Source organism: Amblyomma mixtum, chromosome 6, assembly GCF_055824585.1.
Source record: "Amblyomma mixtum isolate Tamu chromosome 6, ASM5582458v1, whole genome shotgun sequence".
NCBI lineage: Eukaryota > Metazoa > Arthropoda > Arachnida > Ixodida > Ixodidae > Amblyomma > Amblyomma mixtum.
In genome coordinates, this window is record NC_143017.1 from 148,610,352 (window position 1) to 148,633,321 (window position 22,970).

Sequence of the window (22,970 nt, forward strand, 5' to 3'; positions counted from 1 at the left end):
TTGAATACTGATGGTAGAAACATGAGGTGGATATCTGAAGAAGAATGTTTTGAGGGTGTTCTTTTATTTGTTTTCCCTTCAATTTACTTGTTCCCATTAGATGCAACACAACTCAACCGCCTCACAGCAGGAAGCAATGTTCGGATTAACAAGTGCCTTTCGAACAGCCTCCCCAGATATCATCAGTCATCCGGCCTCGTCGGGTCTCTCATAGCCTTAGTCGCTTTGGGACGTTAAACCCCATAAACCAAACCAAACCAACAACTCACGCCGTTCGGCGGAGGGGGGGAAAGGCTGGCGTGGTCCTGTTGCTCAAGGATTAGGTATTGCCGTCTAGATCTTCAACATTTTCGGCACGTCCACAGAGGAAAATACGCTGAGCAAACGAGCACAGCGCCACCGGTGGCTACGATATTGTCAGGAAGCAGGTCACGTTCCACTTTCGTCGTGGAAATTGCGCGTACCGCAAATGAATTGTGCTTTAAGACAAAATCAAAAAGAAAGTTGATGTGAACAAGAGTTCATTCGCATACTGAATTCATTTCCGCAGATCCTCTATTTTTGCTTCAAGCATTTTCATTCTTTCTTTTCTTTCTTTATAAATATAATTTTTTCAGTTATGTTCACTTGCACCTCTTGCGGGGGGTGATCGCTTTTAGGTGTGCTGTTCACGTTGTCCGACGATACTAAAACGTGAGAAATCCGTAAATCCATTCGTCTTGCGAACTACTTTTACTATATATAGGCACCACGCTTTTAGCACTAGTCTTGACAAATACATACTGAATTAGATGAAATCATGGTATCACTTGCTGTCGAGCAAACAAAATTACAAAAGGAATCACAAACTTTGGGGGCGTTTCCTTTTTTTTTTTTTTGCTGTCGTAAGCCCATTAAAGCGCGAAAAAGATGTACTCGTTTGGCTCGTCTCGAGTCGTCGCTGCACACGTTTCAACCTACTACCTACGGCGAAGCTTACCTCAGGGATGTTTGCGAAGTGAGACCGCTACTCAAATAACCGGTTCCTTGATTCTCGCACGGGCTGGCGATGCGGGCGGCATCCAGAAAGGCGATGCAGAGTTCGACGTACAAGACGCCCCCAGCGTTGCGCCGCGAAGGGTCAACCAGAAACCGCACGAAGAGTCGAACAACACCGGCGTTTCTTCGCGCGCACACACAATAGGCCAGGAGGACGGCAGCAAGCGCAGAAAATGTATTTTTCTTTTCGTCTCTTATTTTTTTTTCATTCCGGATAGTGTAGGCACCGCTTTGGTTGTTCCCTAGCTACACAATGGGCGTCCGGACGCTGTGAAAGGAGGCGACATCACCGTTTCTGATCATTTATTTTTGTTAGTGTTTTAGCTCTGCCTGTGTCATCGCACCGAGGGGCAGAGACTTGGAAACAGGGACCGTCTCCACAGCAGCACAATGCAGGCGGCTTGAAAAGATTACAGCCGTCCGGCAGCACTCGGATCTGTTGTGCACCGTTCTGCGCAGCAGATGGCGGCGCCGGTGGCCCAGCTAACAATAACAAATGGAACGAAGGCACTGCACTACGCCGTCGCCATAGCTGCCACGACGAGTGCTGTAAAAGTAACTATTTTCCCTTTTCTGTTTCCTCCAGTGTTCTTTTTTTTTCTTGGGAAGGGGAGGTGGATTGGGGGGGGGACTTGAGAACAGTGTTCGGACGAAATGGAAGTGATGAAACTCGCCTCCCACGGAGAAATAAATTAAACCCGCCGACAATGCCGCCGAACGACCGCAAAAACATTTCGACAGATCGACTTCTTTTTGCCATCGCCGCCGCATAGAAGAACGCAGGGCAAAGTTTTCGCGTGCCTCGGGGCCGGCGCTGTACGTAACTGCAGCCTGGAGCAGGCGCTTGAGCTTACGAGATTACGACGGCTGTGGTGGGGTATTGCCATCGATAGATTTTTCCTACGTCAGCTCGAAAGCGCACAGCCGATAGCCAATCGGGCTGCACGAATGCGCAACGCCCCGGAAAGAAGCGGCAACGTGTGATGACAAGACCCGACGCGAGAAAACGAATACCTAAGGATCACTCGCACGCCTGCAGGTAAGATCCACGTTTTGGCGTGAGGTCACTTTGCAAACTTAAGCAGCACCGGGAGACGGGCATTGCAAAACGTATTCGAAAAAAAAAAAGAGGACAGAAAAAATTAGCTGTGGTTCAAGCCGGCTGAACCTCGTAAAACGAGCGAAAGCTCTGTCAAGGGAAGCACGTGAAGGCACAGCAGGTCACGTGATTCGGTAGTTGCGAGGTGAGCGAGAGCCGTCGGCTCAATGCGCGCAGCTGGGGCGAGGCGCGGCGAGTCACTTGGCATGGCGTCATAGCCAAGCCTCCGCTCCTCCTGGTCTGAAGGTCGAATTTCATAGAAACGTGACCTTCCGCTTTGCACCGGAGGAGTAGAGCTTCCGCTTTAAAAAAAAATTCAGAGGGCACTTAAGGCTGCTTACATTCTGTAAAGTCGAAAGCATTAGTGTGTCATCCTGAGCGTTCGACCTCGACGCAGGTTGCACACTGAGAAATGAAACAAAGACGCGCTCCCGAACGCTGATTCCACAAACGCTGTGTCCAGAGAGGTCCGAGTGAAACAGTCGGACACTCGGTTCGAATAACTGCCTCGAGCTATCCTCCAACCTGACTAAGAGACATACGCTATATGCAAAGAGAAATCATATCACGACAACCGGAACGATGTATGACGAACTGTTGCGCCACCCTTGTTATATCAAAATTGGTTTCTGACTAAAGGAAAAGGATCAGTAACTGTGTGACATCTCGATGAGATGGTTAAGCTCATCTTAAAGTATGAGCTAAAAGATCTGGGAAAGCATATAATTTAAGGTACATGTGTAGTCGATTCGAATCCCTGTCGCAAGCTAGCCTCCAATTTGACTAGCACATGTAAGCTATATGCAACGACAAATCGTATGACACCACTCGGAACGCTGTACGACGAACGGTTGCCCATAGCTTTGGTACGAATGTAGGGGGAAACCTGGCACCACATTCAGGTCAGCCAATAGGAGAACATATAGACGAAAGAGTCTGAAATGGCGGTGCTCGGCCATCGCTGGGATTTTCTGTACCATCTGCAAGTACACACACTAGTGCACTAAGGCACGCCGCTGGCTTTTCTCGTAATGGGCAAGTAATGTTTTCGCATTAGCAATCACTGCTCTCGCTCAATTTTGCAATCAATCAATCAATCAATCAATCAATCAATCAATCAATCAATCAATCAATCGATCGATCGATCGATCGATCGATCAATCAGTCAGTCAATAACAGCCCCGATATGAGACAGATACGTGGCACGCAAGCGTACAGGTACAATACGCCCGGTAAAGAAGCACCGTCGCATTGAACTACCTCTGAGGTTCATCGGTGGCGTACCAAGTAAACCAGCCTAATAAATTGCTGTTTCGCTTTGTGCGACGGTGCCTCAATTTTCTTAAATTGCGACGGCTCACAACGGAGAAGCAAAAATTAGGGTTGCGTGATGCAGCACTTCTTTGCGCCCCTTCCCAAAAAGCAGCCGAGAAGACGCAAACAGACCAGGTTAGTAAAATTATCACGAAGTGTGAGGCTAAGCCGAGAGTTTATCCTTAACATCGCTGAGAACTGTAAAAGCTCGAAAGCTAGAATTTCGCGAGCTTCTGATTGAGCAGCGCTTTTTTATATGAGCACGACCAGTACACTGGTCTGGAGATTCGAAGCGCGCATTAGGACTTGGACATCAGAGGCGCTCGTATAAAAATAGGCCACGTTTTTTTTCTTTTCTTCTTATTCATCTGCACTGCGTACTGGTCTTATTTTCATGTTTGAATTTATTATGAATCTTCTGAGTAATTTCCACCAAAGTAATATTTTATCATTGTGAGGTAATCTATTAACGCATGCTGCACTGTAAGGTGCAGCGGCGGCCGGGTGGACTAGAAATCAAAGCACACTTTTGGATGGTGCCTAGTTAGTCACTTCTCGATGCAGTACTAGGGAAGAAAAATTCCAAAATTATTGTATGACTGTTGCCTGAAGGTAAAACAATCTTTGGCATGCCCAGACCACGACGAATTCTGAGTAATGATTATTTAAATAGCACTGCGGGGATTCTGAAAGTTCCTTGTGGTTTAAAAAACCTAACGTTCTAAAGTCGTGAAAAACAAATTTACTTTGGCAGAGAAGGTATAGTTGCTAGGTGCATATAGGTAATAGAGAAATGGGTTCTTACCCAAGGGCCCTTTTCCTATTTGCTAGAAGAGACCTTTGGTGCGAAGCGTCCTGCATAAAAAGAAATAGCAAGCTTAGCCATGTTTGAACGGTGGGTGAGTAAGTAGACATTATGAAAATAAAGAGAGGAGAAACATGTCGCAGTGAAATCCGACTCCTCAAGATAGTTTTTATTAAACATTTGCTGTTGTCACTGCCGGAACATAAGCCGAATTACCAAATAGATAAACGAATTTTCGTCTTCTTCAGGAATAATTTGGGCTTAAAATAAGAGAAATGAAATCGAAAAAACAAGACAAAAACAAGAACCTTAATTTTGTTGCGCGTCGAGCCCTCATCGTTAGGTGACCGAGCCGCCTGTTGATATTCACAGCACAGCAAAGTGGCCTAATCATGTTCAGAAAGAGATTATAAGAGCCGTCGATGAGCGTCTTCACCTTTATGCGCACCAATTAAAAGCAAACTTCACCATCCTCCTCGCTGCCCCTGCATGTTTAACGAAACGAGCGGAGCGATTTTCTCCATCCTTCTTTTGTCTTTCCTGATAGCCTCGGGCGCCAATTATTCAGAGCCTAAAATTCTCCACTTTCCGCGCAAAAATTTAAAAAGAGACCGCCGGGGAAACACGAATTTCTCCACTTTGCACTTTCCTTCCTATTTTCTTTTTTATCCAAAGGGCTTCCTGCACGGCTGAGAAAATTGTTACGTTCACGTTGAGGTCCCCCTCCTTTTCGTGAGGAAATACGCTATCATAGAAGATAAAAGACAAGAGTTTCTCTCCGAAGTAAAATGCCCTATGAAAAGTCATCCGATGCAACCACGCTTATTGAAGTCCTTAGGGCACCACTCTTGATTTCGTGCTACGAAGCGTGAGAGAGGTAGGAAGGACGGTGAAGGACGTAATCTAAAAAAAAAAAGAGACCAGTGTTAGAAAAGAAGCCCATGGCCTTAGGTTCTCATGTTTCGGAGAGCTTGGGGCCTCTATCAAAGTTAGCGAAGTTAGGGACTGTCACCCAGACAGCGCATTTATTTATCTTTTTTTTGCAGTGCTCTTCACTTTCTGTCTTCTGGGCTTTTCATGCTCTATAGTTAAAACGGCCTCGACTGAGACAGGCTCGACTTTATTTTACTATCTTTTTTTGTCACAGCACGAGCACATCCCTTTATTTTCTCCCTCAGCGGGGTAATCCCTAATAAGGACGATGAAATGAGTGAGAGAGCCTGTTTGCGAGGAAAATAAGGCCTAAAGAATCAAAGAACACACACTGTTAGGTATTTCTGCTCGAGCAAAAGTTAAAAAAGAAGAGATAGATGTTCAAGAACAATGGCACAGTGATCGAAAAGCAGTGTGGAGAGCATGTGAATAATGTACTTAGGCTCCAGACTTGGCCCAATACGAGTTGTGCTCTATTGCCTTCTAAGCGGTTCGAATTGACTTTCAACTGCCGCTCATTACGCTGTCACGTCTTACTCGTTTGCTGCAACTTAGGCTGAGTTCGTATGTAGGGCACACATTACCAAGCTCTATGCTTTGCGGACTTGAGCTGAACGTCGTCTAAAAAAGAGGTAGGGAGCAAAAGAACTGTTCACACTGCTACATAGCCTGTAAAAGGGAATGAATAAGAGTGCACCTCTGCGGAGTAGGACTGGCTTTATATACATACAGACAGAAAACTGGTAAGAGATGAAGGAGGAAGAAAGGAAGGAAGGAAGACAAGAAAGGAGAGGGTAAAGAAGAAAGGACGCGAAAGGAATGGAAATGATGGAAGGGAAGATAGGCGAAAGGAAATGAAGGGAAGGCAAGGAAGAATGGAAAGAAAAATAAAGAGAGGAAATGAAAAAAAGAAAGGAAGAATAACAAACGAAAGGGAAGGACGCAAAGGCAACTAAGAGGAGTGAAGCGAAGGAAAAGAAGAATGAAAGGTAGTTAGGAAGGAAACGAAAAGAAAAGAAAGGAAAAGATGAAGGAAGGGAAAGAAGAAGGAAGGACTTACAAAGAAGGTAAGGAACGAACTAAAAAGAAAGAAAGAAAGGAAGGGCGTTCCATTCACAAACCAACACGTGGCTCAAGGACACTCGGTCGCACTGAGCACTTTCTTGCAAGTGTCCATCTACTGAATAATGTCTCAATGACCTGTAGCTAAAACCTCAAGCTTTAGGTCTCGAGTAGAGAGGTAACGTTTCCCGAAAGTTTTAATAGCGAAAAAAACAAGAAAAGAAACAATTGTTTATGGAATTATGTGAAAAATTGCAAAAATGCTCGTAATAGAATATCGCCACTTTTTATTCCTATCTACGCCTGTACTTTGACAAGAAAACACTACATTCAAGTATTGTTTTTCACTAACATTTAATACTGCGTGATGCTTTAGCCTCCGAAGGACTGTCATTTTGATGGCGGACACTTTGGTCGTCACTCACCGCCAGATTGAGGCAAGGAATGCGCGTGAGGAACGACACTGGAAGGTGCGAGATCTGGTCATCTGCGCAGTCCCTACAGAACGGCGTTTCAAGGATTTCGTCTGGTTACAATCGCTCTAAGCGCCGGTCCGCTTAAGCTGAGAGACCTGGGGGTACGCTGCGAAAAGCTGACAGCGCCAAGGACATAAAAGAAGCTGACAAACAAGCCCATTAGTACACATCTATAGAAACGCAGGCAGGGAAAATTGCACCGCAGTATAGGAACAAGTTTGAAGAGGCGTTGAGACAAACGATATGGGCAAGTGCGCCGAGCTTTGTTGTTTAGAAACGATATCACATGGAAACCTCCAAGGTTTCCATATGATATCACAAGGCTCGTACTTGTGCCGCTGTCAAGACACTCGTTAGTGGGTAACTCCTGGAGGTTCATTATGAGAGGCCAACTAGGTAAGCAGAGAAAAGCCCTTCGATTTGTGCATCTTCGCTTACTGAGTATCTGCTGCGGCAAGAAGGAGCACCGGGAGAATGTGATGAACATTCTTGAGGCAATCTCGGGGCTAATCCTCTACGCGATACCGTCGAAAGTGATGACCATAAGTAAACAAGAGAGTCTTTGTATATGCGAGAGATTTCAAAGGTGATTGAAGAATTTGGCCAACTGCAAGTTAGCCATAGAGGTAAATAAAATGCGATCACCTTGAATGCTGCGTATCGACGATGAGAAGAATATCATGTCAAGTCAAAACGCTTGGTTGTTGCACCTACGCGCCGAACTTTTCTTTGAGCTAAATAAGGTAATGACAGTGCAAGAAGTTAAGCAGTCGAAATGTGTGATCGCATTCGTAAAGGCCACTTACTTATGCTTACTTTACAATGCAGAAATGTGTTGTAAATTTCTCTCCTTTTTGTGCATCGAATAAATTCTTTTCGTGCATCGATAAGGAGTAGCGGGGCAATAACTGTTAATTTTAAAATTCAGTTTTAAAATTTTCACCGAGTGTAGCCGCGCTCTCAGGCAGAACACAACGGCGGTGCGTGTCTAATTGTCTTGGCTCCAGCTGGGTCATAACGAAAACCAAAAGGCACAATACGAGAACACAGCCGGCCAGTACTTAATGCAGCATTAGTATGTGGCTCTCTTATTCGTTAACTGACAAGTAACCACGACGTCACGAAAAAACCGCAGATTATTTGGTAACTGATTCATAATGCTAAATGAAGGGTAATTTTTAGCGATATTTCTCCTTTTTTGACTCAGCCGCCCAACTGTCAATGCTGACCGTAATAATCGAGTACGTTTGGTAAGGGCCGCAGACAAGACCCGTTTTTTATGCGAAGCATATTACTAGAGGTACACTACAGCCCTTCGCCGTGGTTACGCGCCGTGCACACCACGTGGTACAGTGACGTCACACCAAGTGACATACCACGTGACACATGACGTCACGGCAGAGGAAGACGGAGGTACACTACAGCCCTTCGCCGTGGTTATGCGCCGTCATGGCCATGGTACAGTGACGTCACACCACGTGACACATGACGTCACGACAGAGGAAGATGAGGGTCCACCTCGCGCCGTCGCTGTGGTTGCACGCCGTGCAGACCACGTGGTACAGTGACGACACACCATGTGACATACCACGTGACACATGACGTCACGACAGATCGCCATCACGCGCCAATAACCAAGGAAAACCATGTATTACCAGGCCTAGCCATCAATATGCTTCGCATCTGACGAGGGTTAACCAAGTTAAGCCTCAGCCATTTTTTAGAAAAAGAACGCTTAACCAAGCCGAATTATCATGCTGCAACACACTGTACGAATAGAACGTACTTTGCCAGGAACACCATTCCCGTCGAGGAAAGCTCCGTTTCCAGGTTCTGCATTTTCATTGGACTGCGCTGGCCATCGATGTATTCTTTGAATGGAGGAAAGTAAGGCCAGACATAAAAGCCTTTTTTCTTTTTTTTTTTCAGCGGAAGCTGGTTGTTCTCCGTTCCCTGCGATCTTGCCGTATAGCGTCGGCGTCGTAAATGTGGAGGCGTGCAACATCAGCATCGATTTTAGCGACAGGAATTGTTGGTGTTCCCGCGTCTGCAGCCATGCGCACGGCAGGTACTGCTGACCCACAGGCTTTGCGGGCACGAATGAGCTACGCCCATGAAGAATTATTTCACTGCGAAATGAAGCCGCAAGAGAGGGGTAAAATGAAAGGAGCACGACCTGCGTGCTCCTGCAACCCAGACCTATACCGAAGAGAACGCACAACAGAAACCTTGCCGTTGCGCTCAACGAATCGGATGCGAGGAGGCGGCAGAAGAAAGTCGCTGCAATTCTTAATAGGTAGCAGTAACCACCTTCAGAGGATTTTTAATCCGAATGCATTTCTCAGCCTCATGAGGGGCGTGGACAGGGCGTCTTATCACGGACTGTGGACAGTAAGTGTAGACACAGCGCGTCCTCATGAACTATGGATCATCGAGTAAGAGTGGAAATATGATTTGTAACGATTAATAGTGATTGAAAAGTTTAAATGAGCCAACTACTAAATAAATAAATTGATTAAATAAAGACAATTAATTTCGTTACTCACTGCAAGTAATTCACGAAACTGCTGAATTACTAGTTAATATCCTCCAAAATTGAACCAACAATAAAAATAATAATTAATTGATTAACAATTTACAAAGCTGAATACTGATTATTAATTAATAATTAAGTAACGTTTAATTAATTATAACAAAGAATTTACATTTACTTAACAATTAAAGAATTCATAATGAATGCATCAATCACCATCGATGATTAATTACATTACTAAGTAAGAGAGAATGTAACGGAACTCGAAATGCTTTCGAATTTTAACACGTAAGGAGACTTAAGTGCACCTAATTTTTTTTTTCGGCTGCGACACACACATACATAAGCATGCAAACAAGCGAGCCAAAAAAGCAACGTAAACTTAACATCAGAGAGAGTGCAGCCGCCACAAATTAGCATGGCTGAACAGGAAAGTTTGCTTGCCTTCTCAACTGGAAATTGTCTCTTCATATATGCTCTCATTATGGGATGCTGCCGGGGCACTGGAAATTCAATACAGCCGGGATACTTGTACGTTAGCGAAACTGACAAAGCGCAGTGTGGGGTAACGATACAGCGGTGAGATGCTGTACTCTTAATCGCAATGAACCGGCCGGACACAACAATTCCGGGGCAGGAATAAAAATAAAGTGGATAACTAGTTTTGTGTAAAGTAACTGCAAAAGAGTGGCATTGCTTTCGAGGCTTTCTACGGGCGCACAATTTTTGTTTATTGGCATATAATAAGAACTAGAACTGTGATCTACATTCGGAAGCATCGTTTTCAAGTTTTGGTTTGGGAAGGTGTACACTCCAAACAGAAAGGAGTAAAAAGGGAGTAATATTTCCCTCTACACTTTAAAGATTAATACGCCTATGTGGGAGTAAAAAAGGAAGTAAAGCTCTCCTCTAGCACACTCCCTCTTATGAAAAGTTGTGCTCTAGAGGACAGCTTTCTCCCTTTTTACTCCCACATAGGTGTTTTTATATTTACAGTGTAGAATACATTCTGCTTTTATATATCGCTTTTTTTCCCCCGTTCAATATGTAGTTGCCGGAAGTGGTGTTACCTTTCAAATTTATCCCACTCCATAAATGCGGAAAAGACAGGGCGTACTTCCCGTGCCTAATTACGAACTGCCGGAGCTGTCATCACATAGTAAATTCAAAAGAATATTATCGCTACCTTTTAACTTTTTTGCGCCACTAAGGTAATTCGTTTCTTTTTTATGAGCCTCCCCACAAAGAGATGAGCAACAGCGTGAAAGCTGTGGCTGCACAGACACCAACGGCTACTGCAGGGATTCGCAAAAACTGGCTAGTTTCGACAAGCTCAAAGGGGCGGATGTAAAGGTCTCGAACAAGGCGACAAAAAAGAGGCCAATTATGAGGAGGCCGACTACACGATTGCGCACGGTCGATCCGCGGACAGACCATTTTCTGGCTCTAGGGAATCGGGAGAACACGGCTGGAACCATTTTAAACCGGAGGAGTAATCGACAAAAGCTCGACCCGAAGAACGCGTGAAACGGCTAAAGGCCTTTCTGTTTTCATCATCATCGCGGGTCGATGGCCACCAACGCGTGAAAAACTGAATTTCGAGTGAAGATAACCTGAATTTGAGTGGTGCTTTCATTAATTCCTGCGCAGCAAGTAAAAAGAAAAGACGGGAAAAAGAAGCCGCACAGGAAGAATCAAAGAACGAAGAGGAAGAAAAAAAAAGAGAGGCAGAAGATTAGGAAACTAAGTAAGGGCGAAGAAAAAGTAGAGCCAGAGAGGGAGTGTGATCCAGGAAGGAAAAAAAATTGCGTATCGAATGCCACTGTCCTTAGCTATGTGGTATACCGTAAGTGCGTGAGTCTAGGGTAGGGCTGATGGCGATTAAAAGAGGAGGAAGTAGAAAGAAAATGAAAGCAATGGGGGTCAAGAAAGTGAGGAAACGATGGAAGGACGGAATAAAAAAATGGGAAAAGGAAAAGGATAACAAAGGGGGAGAAAAGAAGAATAGAAAAGGTAACGAAAGTATGCAGGATGGCAAATGAACGGAAAGAGAGGAAGGGAACATGAAAGTGAACAAGAAAGAATTGGTGGAAGGAAAGGAATAGAAAGAAAGGAAGAAATGAAAGAAGAAAAAAGAAATAGGTATAGAAAGAAAGGAAACTGGAAAGAGCAAGAATTACAGAGCCGTTTATTACTTTTTTTTTCACCCAGCAGATTTTGAAGATGGTGCGATAGCAGTTCATCGCATTTTTTTCTTGCATTATATATCTACAGTTTTTTTTTCCCGCGGCAAGCACTTCTTGAAAGCGCAGGCATTCAAGAAATAAACGTTTCTGTCCAGCGTCACTCCGCCAATTGTTGGAATCTCGGGAATTTCGTCGGGAACAAAGCGCAAGCGCTCAAGGCAGCCCCGGTATGTAGCGCTTGCCGTCCCCGGGAATAATTTTCGAAGCAAACAGAGTGGAGACAAAGGCAAGCTTCGGAATGGGGGCGCAATGATTTGGCAAAGCTTGAAATGTCCCTCCAGGTCTTGTTATCTTTCCGGAAGCACCGGCGCTTTTCTCTTCCGAATCAACGAGAGGCTTACAATAATGGCATCGAAATGAGAAGAAACACGAAGAGGAAGCCGGGGGAAGGCGGCCCGCTACAGCGAGAGAGAAGATAATGCGCGTCGAGGACACGCCGCGCTTTCGGTGTACCTCCGCTGGATCTATAAATACGGCTTCGATTTTCTGTCAGGACCCGGTGATTCGAGGTCCCTTCTAGAGGCGAACAAGAAAACGGTTCGTGCTTAAAGGAACGGAAGTCAGCGCGCTGCAGATACAGGCTGAAGTGAAACCAACGACGACGAAGAAAAATACAAAAAGAACCTTAAAGAAGAGGTACGCCGGGAAGAAGAGAGGGCACAGTAGTAGTAAGGTAGAATCGAATTGGAATAAACTTGTAGAAGGGAGCGATGGCCCCTTTCTTATTTCATTTCTTTTTGCCTTTGTTTTTATTTGTGTTTACATCCTCCCCCAGCGACTGACTTCCTGTACCTTTAGGAATTCAATCGCCTCTTTCTGTGCGCATGCTTTTTAGACACGGCTCCTACAAGAATTTCCCTCGCTGCTTTTCGCCTCTTCTATTTCTGAGCGGCAGCCGGATCCACCAGGCTCCAAATGTATGAATGAATAAATAGATATAAAGAAACAAACCAGAACGTGCCTGCCTTTGTGTTCTTTTATTATATTATTGCTCAAGATGAAGCGGAAGGAAAGGGGCAATGACTGTATCAGACAGTGTGGACTCCTGAAACACACCATGAGCGAAGGGATAAAAGAGAGGCCAAACGAGGGAGACAGAAGGAGTCGACGTTATGGAATGCTCCGTATTAATTCCGACCAGCTGCGGTGCTTCAACCGCACAGCAAACAGGCGTTTTTTGCATTCCACCTGCATCGAAATGCGGCCATACCAAATACTTTTGGCAAACCAATACGTATTACCAATATTTGCTTTCCAGCTTGGGAAGAGCAAGAAAACAACGTACCAGAACGAAAGAAAGACAACGAAAAAAAAAAAACTGCACAGAGGCGATCAAACGGTATGACGCGACCAATCTGCTTTAGCAGTATACTAGTTGTACATTTCACTTTTACATTGAGTGCCTTCCCATTGAGTCTTTAAGTTGATCTCCCCGTGAGCTTCTTGTGGGTGAGAGTTTAATTCTGGAGGATTGGAAGTTGGTGGATGTGGGTGCAGACATTTTCAATGGTGGAGGCGGGTGGCACGTAGGTCGGAGATGCCTTTTACCGGTGGGTGCCCGAAGTTGCACCCACCAGAGGGTGGTGCTGAGCAATGCACCTTCCGGGCTCGGAGTGGGCACTGAAGGTTCCCCGATCCTCTCACGTCCGCTAGGGGCGTCAGGGGTTGGGGACTCCGTTAGGGCATTATGGGCATTATGGGCATTATAGGGCATTATGGGGGTACCACAAATATGAAGCACTAAGAGGTATTTGGAAAGGAATAATGGTGCCGGGACTTACTTTCGGCAATGCGGTTCTGTGCTTAAGGGCAGAAGTTCAGTCGAGATTAGACGTAAATCAGAGAGCTGTTGGAAGATTAGCACTAGGTGCCCGCGGCAAAACCACAAACGAGGCAGTACAAGGGGATATGGGCTGGGCATCGTTCGAGGCGCGGGAAGCTAAGAGTAAAATACTATATGAAGAACGCCTGAGGAAATTGGACGATAACAGATGGGCAGCTAAGGTATTTAAATATTTATACAGAAAAAACATTGACTCACAGTGGTGGAAAAGAACTAGAAAACTAACCAGTAAGTATGCCGGTCATGAGGACGGAGAAAGAAAGAACATTAAACGACAGGTTAAAAACGCGGAAGTTAAAAATTGGATGAATTCAATGGAAAAGAAACATAGTGCAGAACTATATCGATTCTGGAAAAGGCAGATCAGGAAAGAATTTTTCTATGATAACTCAAGAGGCAGTGCCCTACTTTTTGAAACTAGATCAGGGTGTCTTAGAACGCGCAGCTACAAAAAGAAATTTAACGAAGAAGATGACACATGTGCAGTGTGTGGTAGATCTGTGGAAACAATTGAACACCTCATAATCAAATGTGATGGTATCCATCCGGATGTTGATGCAGGCACAGTCACTCTTTCTGAGGCCCTAGGGTTTAAAGATAACAATGGTCATGTAAATAAATCTGCAGTGGAAGTCAGCAAAAAGCGATTGGAGGATTGGTGGCTGAAAAGCAGAGATGTGGCATAAGGTTAGAATTGTAGGAAACCGTAGGCAAAGGTGATGGAGAATCTTAATGAGAATTGCCAACACAGTAAACAAAAACAAATAATAAATAAATAAAAGCTGAGCATGGTGTCAATTGCCACCGCCCCGTTTCAAAGGGGGCGCTCCTATCCATCCATCCATCCATCTATCCGCATACACTCAGATCGCGATTTTTTTCGACGGAGGAGGACTATACTGCTTACGCAGTGAAACTGCTAATAGGCCCTTATGTAGGCACTGAATCGTACCTTCTCAAATTTTTAAAGTGCCGCAGTAGTTCAGAATGCAAAGGGCCCAAGTAGCACAGGCAATCAGCCCAATATTGGTAACGCATTGGCAAGGACTGGCCCTACAAAGGACAGGTATTTATCACTGGCTATTTGATAAATCTGAAGTTCCTCAGTTTCGTCATGATAAACACTAGGCAAGCTACGCCCCCTGCAAAACATATGCTTCTCCCCCTCGCTTTAAGAATAATCAAGACAATTCGTAATTATCAACTAACTAATTACGCATCATGCACTAATAAACATTCACATTATTCCGCACTGGACGAAACAAAACACCCTGTACGTATGTGACGAAGAGCGCATAAAACAAACTGCACTACGCTGGTATTGTAGCCACAGAAACTATAGCAATAAACGCAGAAGTTAATACTCTATATAACAGAGTATCGAAGAGCAAAATGTCCGATCCCATTTTTTTTTTCGCTGTCTCCGCGAGAAATTTTCGAGGGGCCTTGCACAAACAGCAATTTGTATTCTTTGAAGGTCTGCGCCATTAAATTTTGATTTACTTAATCTTCAGTAAAACTATAGGATCAGGACGAGGCTATTTTATTTTCCAGCGAATCCCAGTGCAAGTAGTACGCGACTAGCTGGCCAGCATTCAACCAACCGCTTCGTGTGCGGGCATGTCCACTCTCAACTCCGAAAGCGGGCACGTTATAACAGCCTGAAACTTAAGCCATTTCCGATCTGTTTTCACCTATTTTCTGTGGCCTCAGCTCGCTCCAGCGATTGTATTTTTTGCTCATAGCCTATACGTAGACACCAAGCGCAGATTGAGCGAGTCCTCCACAATGTAAGCCTTTGTTTACGCGACCAGCAGCGGACCCCGCAGAATCTATTTTTTTTTTTTTTTCCAGAGCGGAAAAAACTATCGAGTTCTTTTGCAGTGTCGCTCTTGCTGAGCGTTTCTGACAACGCAAGACGACGCGGTAGCGGAAGCAACGAGCAAGCCCGGACGGAGATGAACACTTCACAGCACGACGTCGTCGCTGCGACGGATACACAGAGTCTTAAGCCGATTTCAGCGTCGTGAACGAGACGCCCGAACGAGCGGCCTTGTTTTCTTGGGTGTGTTCAATCGCACAGAAGCGTTAAACCATCGGTGAACGCTAGGCGGAGCGCCGCTCGCGTACCCACCTTCTCGTATGTCCCGTGCAGATGCGTGCCACGGACTTGATTCCTACGTCGCTCTGAGGCATCTCTGTATGTCAGCGTGTACGCTGGCTGAAACCGCCTTGAATATAGAGACGCCGGATGCTTTGTTTACGCGAGCCAAAAGCAAGGGAAACTACACGATGCATCGCGCCTGCTTCGGGAATGCATTCGAAGAGATGCGCTGGGTGGAAATGAAGGTCGCTGCGAATGACGGGCGGAATGAGGAGCCCCAGTCGAACACGCAAGTTTCTGCCGAATTTGAAAGGCAGCAAAAGGGATGCGTGGGAATGCCTGCAACGGACAACGGTATGCGCGCGTCTGATATAACCTGGCGCTGCGCGTGGAAAGAACAATTTACGTCGCATCCAATTTGACAGTGTGTACTCTTATTCGGGCTCGAGAACAGGCATTCAAACGAATTTTTTTGTGGTTGCATAAAGTACAGCGATGCACAAAATGATAATAAAAGAAGAGACGACCAAATCAGCGCTTCCCCAAGTCGCGAAATTCTTGGAAATGCATAATTCAACGGCGTGTCTGCTTGCGAGTCAAAAAATGTCTAGGTCTGTTGACGGGACGTCGTCTGTGCGCTACCACTACTTCCGTGGATTTCTGCGTTAGTATGGATTGTCGGCGCAAGTACTGTTGAGTTGTTGCTCAACCACTGTCGCCAGTGAATGAGACACCAAGTCCAAACGCTCATATATATTTCCGCATTTCTGATAAGGCATGATCCCTACTGATAGCAGCCTCACAATAACGTGGGGGTTAAAAGTGAAACAAGCTGTTTCGCGCGCTACAACGGGTGCTGTGCGGCCTCGAAATATGTTATCACGGCAGTTTTAACTCGAGGATAAAACGTTTCTCCACCTAGTTAAAAAATAAACACGTCTACCACCTCACAATTTTACTCCTTATCTAAATGTTTTATCTTATCCTTATCTAAATATACGTACTAATCTATTACATAATATTAGTACAGGGCGTGAAAAGCCTGCTTAGCCTTAAAGGGAAACTGAGGACAACTTCATCGAAGTCTTGTCCTTTGTAAAAAAAAAAAAAAGAAGCTATATTCAGTGACTCCTTTTGCCTAAATGTTGATGTTTGTCCAGCATCAAACGGCGAATTTATTGTCGAGAAAATCAGGTTTATCGATTTTCCCGAAAAGGTTTCCGTGTTCACTGCTTTGAAGTGGATCACGGTGTAGATTAAATCGTGGATCCGCGATAAAAAAAAATTTACTGTCGAATCGCGTCATAAAGAAACGGTTTATAACGAAATAATGAATATAACGAAGGAATGACGATTCGCCTCGGAAGCTCGGTCAACACGTGCTATAACGAAGCTACGGCTATAACAAAGTAATCGCCGGGCCCCTTAAACCATGTTATATCTTGGTTCAACTGTATTCACACATGATCAATGTGATAAACGAGATAGGGTATGCGCTAGCATTAGTATGCCTCCCGGACGGAGCAGCCACTGACGGGTTCGGACCGTCGAGCGGTTGTGGCGTGATACAGAGCATCAGCCACTGTGTAGCACTCCACATCCCCGCTCCAATTGGCGACCACGGTGTCCTCTCGTCGCCCTTCGCCTCCCACACTCTCTCCCCCTCCCCCTCTTCCCTGAAAATTTAGAGGCAGACTTCCCTCTCCTCACTCTGCCTCCTGCCAATTTGGGCTTCACTCGCCAATGCCGGACACTTTTTGTGATAATGGACGTTCTAATGCTATCGCACCAAAACAAAAAGTCTTGGCCCATCGCAGTATGCTTACGGAAATGGCTAATGGTGGCGACATCTGTGTTTCAATTTCTTTAGTAATGGCCAGCTTCAATTTGTGCTCATTGTTCCTTTAAGCATTCTGAGGGCTGCTAATATTCTCTTCGCTTCTTCAACCCCTCAGTGCGGTAACTGTTCACACTTCACCGAGTGCATGTCATGAACAAACCGCTGATCCGAGGCAGAAAAACCATTTAAGTTCAGTTTTTTCCAGATACTCAGCGGAATGGACGTGAGAGCTGTTTACGACCGCTAAAATCCACGCAGTATTATCATCATTCTAGACGGCGGAACCTCATTTTACGCTCAAATTCTGCCTGCCAGCAAACATTTAGCTACCTCTCTTTCTCATGCTATATTTATATTGCTATTAATTCCAAATAAACGTCCTCAATACACAGTAATCCTTAGCCTTACAGGCGATCGCCGTCACCTTGGCCGCTGCCTTTCCGCCCCATTGTTCGCTTCCTTCATCGAAGCTGCCGCACATGCTGACTAGATGCGGAAAAAAGCTAAGTTGATTAACATATGTATTCGCTTGAGAACGTTTATGACATCAGTGTGGGAAATAAGAATGCGTGGTTTAATATCGCACTACAGGCAAAAACTACAATCGAAAGTTTATTTGATTAAAGGGCAGAAAGGAACGAACGCCCAAGACGGAGGAGGCTGGTAGCGTCATCTAGTGTGACCGGAATCACACACACACACACAAAAGGGGGACTGGTGGCGCCGCTCTTACGCGCAAACCGCGTCAAGGATAGGAGAAAAGGTAGCTAGGGGTGATAATAACGCTCCCCAGTCTGATGCTATTTATGTGCGAGCGGCGGGCTATATATCCACGGTTAAGAAGATCAAAAATAGAAGGAAGAGGAATGGAAGCAAGTACATCCCACCCGGCTCACCTAATTTCGGCCAAACTACGCGTGACGTGTACGAGGGGTTATGATAAATCAACCTAACGTAGTGGATGTGCGAACACTGCAGCAATATAACCTAGCTGTCACAGAATGCTGCTCTAGGCCCCCAGAGAAGATGAGGAGCGAAGTATCCAAGGAGAAGCCAAGAGACCAGTGCTGTACAGGGCTGCAAAGTAGCAGCAGTTGGCGTTTATTGTTATTTTTGTTATAAATCTGCATAGGTTTTTATGTTTGCGTCGGTTCTTCTATACCCTTGGCCGGGCAGCGCAAAAAATGCGCTTCACAAGCGACGCAAAAAGGAACGACACAATGGGTTAGGGTGAACCTTTTTCTTTCTTCTGATATGTTGTGCCACCACACGGCAGCAATAAGTCCGCGAACAGACTAATATGACCGCGAGAAGGCGAAGCTCTACCATGCCTATTCGACTATTGGGACGAGCTTGAAACACAAGTGGCTGTCAGTTGACATCAGCAGTAAAATGTCCCTATCTTGACATACTTCAATGAATTTTTCAACGCAGGACATATCAGCTAAGGAAACACGTCTGAATCAATTGTCCTCCGCTACCAAGGTTATCTGCGACAGGAGATTGTTGGTACGTGAGCCCATTGTTTTAGAGGGAGCATCGCACTCAGTAAGGTAGTATTTAAAATCGAAAAAGCACATCTCACCGCCGATACTGCAAAGCCAGGTGCCAGGTGACAGATAATGCCGTGTTTAAGACCTACCCTTGAGGGACCAGCGCTGTAGGAACACCTTGCTTTTAACCGTCGGCTGAAGAGAGCCCATGTTGCCTTGTCTCCATGTCCATTTGTCCATTTCGCAATTGAAATTGCACCTTCAAAGTTAAAGCTGCACTCAAGTACCTTATCGATATATGTCGACATCGTCTAGCGTGTGCCTCTTTACAACTGTTGTGTTTTATTTTGCTCGACAATTCGTTTAGATCCTTACTGTCGTTTGCGAACATACATAAAAAAAAGAAGAAATTTATATAAGGTAGAGGGAGAAGTCTTCGTTCAGGAAGAAAACTGGAGAGCCCTTTTTCTCATTTTATTCGTGTTTTTGGTTCCGCGTTCAGCTTTAGCCTCCAGCTCTTGGTGGGCACACAACGATATGAAAAAAAAAATGGGGGTAGTACAGAATAAATATTTGGGCTCCATTCATGCAGGCACACATCCGTCGTGGTTTCGCCTGCATACCGACAGGACAATTCGAGAGGCGGCCGCACTTGGAGCCCTTGTGGTCCTCCCCTCAATCAATACGCACTCCGATTCGAGCGCTGTCTGACAACGAAAACGTGCGCGAGCGAGCCGCTCGCTTTTTTCCCTTGGTCTCACGCGTGGAGAGCGTTACGTCGACCGACGTCGACCCCCCCCCCCCCCCCTTTCTTTTCCCTTCCCAACAGCCCCCCCCCCCCCCCCCCCCCTTTTCGTGAAACAGCCGTGACGATAAAGGCGAAGGCCGGGAGAGCGACGCGCCCAGCAATCGATGAGGAATGGCTGGCGGGTGTTCCGTCCAAGGCTAGAGAGGACGTACTCAACCATGTATGTAACAGGCACCCGTTGTATTTTTTCTCGTACCCCTCAAAACGTAGAATGCCCACAATGAGAGAGCTGATTTCCGCCAAACTCACAGACAGTGCCGCAGATTCTCCAAAAGTCTAACTCACACGCGTTCTGCCCCTATTTCCTCAGTGTCTTGAATGAGAATCGCGTGTAAAGCCTCGCTTCCTCCCAAAGTCGTGCCCAGATACGCTTTTCATCCCTAAGCAGGTAAAATATCCTTAGCCTCGTAAGGTATCGGTCTTGCCGCGAATCACTACGCGAACGCATTCCGTCATCGGTCACAGAGCAGTTTCGAAAGTATCGTAAATTCACGCAGATTCTCGCCAAGTTTCTTCCGCAACGGGGTCTGTGCCCAGCCCAGATGTATTAAAGCCACGCAGCTTTTCTTATACCGTGAACGGCGCCTTTGACCTCTCTACTGCAAGACCAGCGACGCGCTGATGACGGAGTCCTGATCACGTCGATCGGTACAGGCATTGGCATGAAGGACTTAACGGTACCTGTGTGAGCACGGCTCACGTAGAGGCAAAACTATTATCCTGAGGTGCCACACTGCTCAAAAGCAGACGATGTTTATGAGCACTCTGTGCATTAGAACATTAAACGCTAAGAAATAATAGTGGTCGTGTGCCACTCATTTTAAGAATCTTCATGCGTCCCAAACACTTCATTACTGCTCGCACTTCCGGCAACAGCGGTGGCTCGCTTTTTTGCGCTCGCTCAAAGTCTGCTGAACATCGAAGGATGCGAGACATGGTAAACGTCGATGCGCAGCGTACTCTCATTAAATTTGCTGTCTAATTTATTTAGAGCTCGAACATATGAATGTAATAAAAGGCGCCTTATCAACAAAAAATACGCAAAGGGGGCCTCATTCATATTGAATGAGGTGAAAAGTCAAATAATGTATACTCAGAAAAAAGTACGAGGATGTAAATAGACAGAAAAGAGAACGGACCAGGTTAATGCAAAATAGAAAATTCGCCAGTAATTGTAGGACAAGACACAAATAGAAACAGTGACGTGCGTTGAACGACAATGTTTCGTGACAAGAAAACTTGGCAATAAATTTCAAGAAAAGAGTCGAACTGTTGCAGTGTTGAAAAACCTGCTAAAAAAAAAAGATTACAGCAAGTGAAAAATGAAAATAAGAACACTGGATCTGACTCTCCAGTTCATTGCTTAGTTTCCTCGTGCTCGAATTCACATGTTGCACGTAGAGTTCACTGAAATAATTCGCACTGACACAATAATGTATTTTAGCTCGTTGGAATTCGCTCGAAATAATGGCGCTCTCTGCGATGGAAGAAATTTAGGTACCATATGTTCGAATGTCAAGAGTGTAGTTGAAGGCTAGATTAAAGGATAGATATAAAGCACTTTGCGCATAGATGCATGATCTCATCATCGTTGTCGTCGTTTGTTATACCCTTAAAGCTCCAAGAGGTGTTACATAAAATGGACGATATAAATTACAGGACATGGAACACGAAAGTCACCCAACGTCACAGTGTTTCCAGCATATAAATATAAGAAATATGGTGAGAGAACTGAGATCTAGGAAAATTCAAGAAGGCCGTTCACCAAGACGCTACAGCTGTGACAACTAAACGAATAACTGACAAAATAAAAAAAATGGCTGTGGTTTAGCTCTGGCTGAACCTGGAGTGACGCGAGAGCTGGGGTGGTTCCCTCTCCGCCTCTCACTCAACCCCCCCCCCCCCCCCCTTCCACTCGACATGGCTCATGCGCACCGCTGTTGCAGCTCAATTTCGCCGGCGCGCCGCGCCGCCGGCAGCAACAGCAGCTGCTCCGCATCACGTGACCAACCCACGTGGTCAACCCACGTGACCAACGGCACCGCCACGGGGCTCAAAGGGTGCCACGCTGAAGGCTCGAACAGCTGGAGTAGTGTAGTTTTTGCTACAAAACGAATGCATGCATTAATCAAAGAATGCATGCCTTGTGTACTAATATTACCACAATATATTCACAGTAGCAGAGAGTACGCAAGTGTGTTCACTAATGCATTTAGCTTCAAACCTGAGAGTAAGGCTATTTTATGCGTAGCATATTGCAATCACTCAGTTCAGCCCTTGGGCACGGCCGGGCAGCCACCAAACCACGTGACGTGACGTCACGTAGTTTGGTGACGTCACACAACGTGGTGACGTGACGTCACCAAACCACTTGAAAAAGTAAAAAAAAGAAAAAGAAAAAAAGAAAGAAAAAAAGGGAAAAAAAGAAGAAAAAGAAAAAAAAAAAGGACGGCTGAGCATGGTGGCGGTTGCCACCGCCCCGTTTCAAAGGGGGCGCTCCTCTCCATCTATCCATCCATCCATCCATCCATACGACACGGAGGAAAAGCTGCTGAGAAAATCGAGTGCCGCCAAGCAATACCTCGCGCAAAAAAGACCGCGCAATATGCAACGCATTCTTGGCTTAACCAAGCTAAGCATGGGCATCTTTTTTATTACCCTTTTGGAAGCTCAATTTGCAAAGGCTGATCGTAACACACAATAAAAGAGACTGTCGCACTCAGTATCGCTTGCAATGAGCCCGAAGTGAAACAAGTAAGGTTTCCAGTGTACACCAAATAAATGCGCCTTCACACAGAGTGCTCAACTTGCACAAACGTTCAGTGAACTCTGTTCTTTGCATCAACGGCTAACTGAATAAATTTTCAGCACCACTGCGCTCCTACTGCTCCGAGAACTTAGCTCTTACCGTACCTTGTGTATTGCAGCTCATGCAGAGCCCGATAGTGCAGCTCTCCATATTTTTAGCAATATGTTGGGCCTCCTGCTCTCAATCGTGCACACTTAACGACTCCAGCCACCACCCCCGGTCACTCATGAAGAAGGTGCCAAGACGGCCTCAAAACTTTGGGTTTCATATTAAAAAGATTTTGGTTGAAGACGTGTCAAAGTTTAGCACAAGTGAACAAATTCATCCAGACAGGCGATTCTGTCGAAATGTTTAGTTTTCAATAACCAGGGAGCATCGTCCACACGGTCGTTCTACGTCGCATTGCAGGACCGTAGTGGTGAAACGATAGGACTGCTCTATATTACCTAGAAGAAAAGCAAACGGCCCTGCATTTCATACACCATGGACAGGCGCAGGTACACCCCATCTAGCCACCGTAGCGCAGGAATGCCGGGAAGATTGGTTCCGTATTTGGCTTGGCTACGG

General features: G+C 45.6%; 1 protein-coding gene across 3 annotated transcripts in view; it reads right to left on the reverse strand.

Moving 5' to 3' along the window:
• The window catches only part of LOC149340733 (dopamine D2-like receptor), a 564,508-nt gene that overhangs the window by 366,117 nt on the left and 175,421 nt on the right, over positions 1–22,970 (reverse strand). The window contains exon 3 of one of the 3 annotated variants that reach the window (XM_089549570.1): positions 4,257–4,306. The exons of 1 other annotated variant lie outside the window; for it this stretch is intronic. The gene's annotated coding sequence lies outside the window, so the exon portion shown is untranslated. Of the gene's footprint in view, positions 1–979; positions 1,185–4,256; positions 4,307–22,970 lie in introns of those variants that run through there. One more of the 3 variants, XM_089549569.1, reaches the window with a different exon arrangement.